This window comes from Crocuta crocuta, unplaced genomic scaffold, assembly GCF_008692635.1.
Source record: "Crocuta crocuta isolate KB4526 unplaced genomic scaffold, BGI_CrCroc_1.0 scaffold575, whole genome shotgun sequence".
Lineage (NCBI taxonomy): Eukaryota > Metazoa > Chordata > Mammalia > Carnivora > Hyaenidae > Crocuta > Crocuta crocuta.
Window position 1 is genome coordinate 199,055 of NW_027532001.1, and position 3,155 is coordinate 202,209.

Genomic DNA, 3,155 nt, shown 5'->3' on the forward strand with positions numbered 1-3,155 from the left:
TGTCTTCTTCTTCCTTCTTCTTCCTTCTTCTTCTTCTTCCTTCTTCTTCTTCTTCTTCTTCCTCTTCCTCTTCCTCTTCCTCTTCTTCTTCTTCTTCTTCTTCTTCTTCTTCTTCTTCTTCTTCTTCTTCTTCTTCTTCTTCTTCCTTACCAGAGCTGGGGCAAGACCAACATGGATGCACTGCCCTGATTAATTCTGGTCACTGTATTGCTTAAACAGTCACATTTAATCCATTCTCTAGATGTAAATTCTACACCGACCTACCTTTTCATCTCTTTCTCTCTGGAGTAATCAGACTATATAATTTCTCTGGATAGCATCATCGTCATTTCTTTCACCTCTTCTCTAAACATATTCCACTCTTTCGTTCTTTTAAAAAGCCCTCTTATTCCTTCTGCCTATTCATTTCATTTTCAATTTCACTTCATCCCTGCCCTGTCATCTCATTCCCAGTGCTCTTCCACCAGCACTGCATACATCCGGCTATTTATTTGTAGCTGGAAAATCTGATTATATGCTTTAAACTGTTCTTTGTCTATTGGGTTTCTTCTTTTTTCCTTTTCTTTTCTTCTTTTTTTCTTTTGTATGTATTTTATCTATGATTATTTGCCTTCCCCCCTTCATCTTTTCAATTTTCTTTTTCGTTTTCCCTTTCCGTTTGCATGTTTGTTGGATTTGTCTGTGCGTTTATGTTCCTTTGTTCCCTGTGTGTTTGTCTGTCTGTTTTCTTTTCCAGGGCTACCTCAAGAAACAAGCCAAAATACACATGGTGGAGACTCGCAAACCACTACGAGTAGGAAAATAAAATAATCAAGGTCTCAACAAGAGAGACCAAGAGATACCATTCAAAGAACACTTACTGAATGGACAAGCCCTGGACAAAGAGACTTCTTGGATACAGCAGCGATCACAAGTGCAGAGTGCATAACAAGCTTTTAAAACTAACAAGAGATAGAAAGCTAACCAAAATGACAAAACAAAAGAGCTCTCCTGCAGAGAAATTCCAAGAAGAATTGAGAACTAAAGAGGTGCTCAAAACAGATATAAGCAAAATAACTGAACAAGAATTTAGTACGATAATCATAAAATTAATCGCTGGACTTGAAAAAAAGCATGGAAGACATCAGAGAAACTATGGCTACAAACACTATGGAGCTTAAAAATAGTTATGGTGAGTTAAAAAACAGGAAAAATGAGATACATAATAAACTGGAGGCGTCCAACGCACGGAATAAAGAGGCAGAAAGGAGAAAAATCAATTTAGAAAACACAATTAGAGAGAAAGAAAAAACTGAGAAAAAAAGAGATAAACTGAACCAGGAACATGAAAGAAGAGTTCGAGAGCTCAGCAATACAATCAAATGGAACAATATCCGAATCATAGGATTGCCAGAAGAGGAAGAGAGAGGGAAAGGTGCTGAAGGAGTCCTGGAACAAATGATAGCAGAGAATTTCCCCAACCTGGGGAGGGAAGTAGATGTTGAAATTCAGGAGGCACAGAGAACTCAAGTCGGACGTAACTTGAATCAATCATCTGCACGACATATCATAGTGAAACTGACAAAATATAAGGACAAAGAGAGAATTTTGAAACCAGCTAGGGAGAAAAGGGCACTAACATAAAAAAGGAAACTTATCAGAGTGGTGACAGACCTATCTAATGAAACTTAGCAGGCCAGAAAAGAAGGGCAGGAGATCTTCAATGTGATGAACAGAAAACATATGCAACCAAGAATCCTTTATCCAGCAAGCCTGTCATTCAAAATAGAAGGAGAGATAAAAGTTTTTCCTAATAAACAAAAATTGAAAGAATTCGTCACCACTAAGCCAGCCCTACAAGACATCCTGACGGGGCCTCTCTGAGGGAAAGGTTGCAAGGAACACAAGATGCTAAAGATACCAGCACAAGCATGAATCCCACAAAGGACACAATGTGTCTAACCCATATATTTCAATAATAACACTGAATGTAAATGGACTAAATGCCCCAATCAAAAGACATAGGGTAGCAGAATGGATACAAAAACAAAATCCATCTATTTTCTGTCTGCAAGAAACTCATTTTAGACTGGAGTTCACCTTCAGATTAAAAGTGAGGGGATGGAGAAATATTTATGAGGTTAGTTGAAGTAAAAAATAAAAAAGCCGGAATAGCTATATTATATCAGACAAACTGGACTTTAAAGACAGTACAAGGGATGAAGAAGGGCATTATATAATAATTAAGAGTCTATCCATCAGGAAGTACTAACAATTATAAATGTCTACACACCGAATATGGGAGCACCTAAATACAAAAAACAATCACAAACAGAAACAGTCTTATCAATAAGAACGTACTAATAGCTGGGACGTTAATACTCCTCTTACAACAATGGATATATGAACTAGACAGAAAATCACTAAACACAATAAACCTAAATGACACATTGGACCAGATAGATTTGACAGATATATTTAGAACTCTACATCCTGAGGCTATTTCTTCTCAAGTGCGCATGGCACATTCTCCAAGAGAGATCACATACTGGGACATAAAGCAGCCCTCAATAAATATAAAATAATTGAGATCATACCATGCATACTTCCAAATCACAATGCTATGAAACTCGAAATCAACCACAGAAAGAACTCTGGAAAACCCCCAAAAACATGGAAGTTATAGAACACTCTACTAAAGAACAAAATGGCCAATCAGGCAATTAGAGAAGAAATTTTAAAATATATGGAAACAAATGAAACTGAGAATAAAACAATCCAAACTCTATGGGATGCAGTGAAAGCAGTCCTAACAGAAAAGTATATTGCACTCCAGGCCTACTTCAAGAAATTAGAAAAAGTGCTACATGGATGGACCTTGAGGGTGTTATGCTAAGCGAAATAAGTCAGGCAGAGAAGGACAAATATCATATGTTTCCACGTATAGGAGGATTAGGAGGAACTTGACGGAGGANTTCAGAACTGGCCCAAAACTATACAGCCAAGTAATCTTTGACAAAGAAGGAACGAGTATTCAATGGAAAAAAGGCATCCTCTTTAATAGATAGTGTTGGGAGAACTGGACAGCAACGTGTAGAAGAATGAAACTAGATCACTTTCTCACACCATACACAAAAATAAACTCAAAATGGATAAAGGACCTGAACATGAGACAG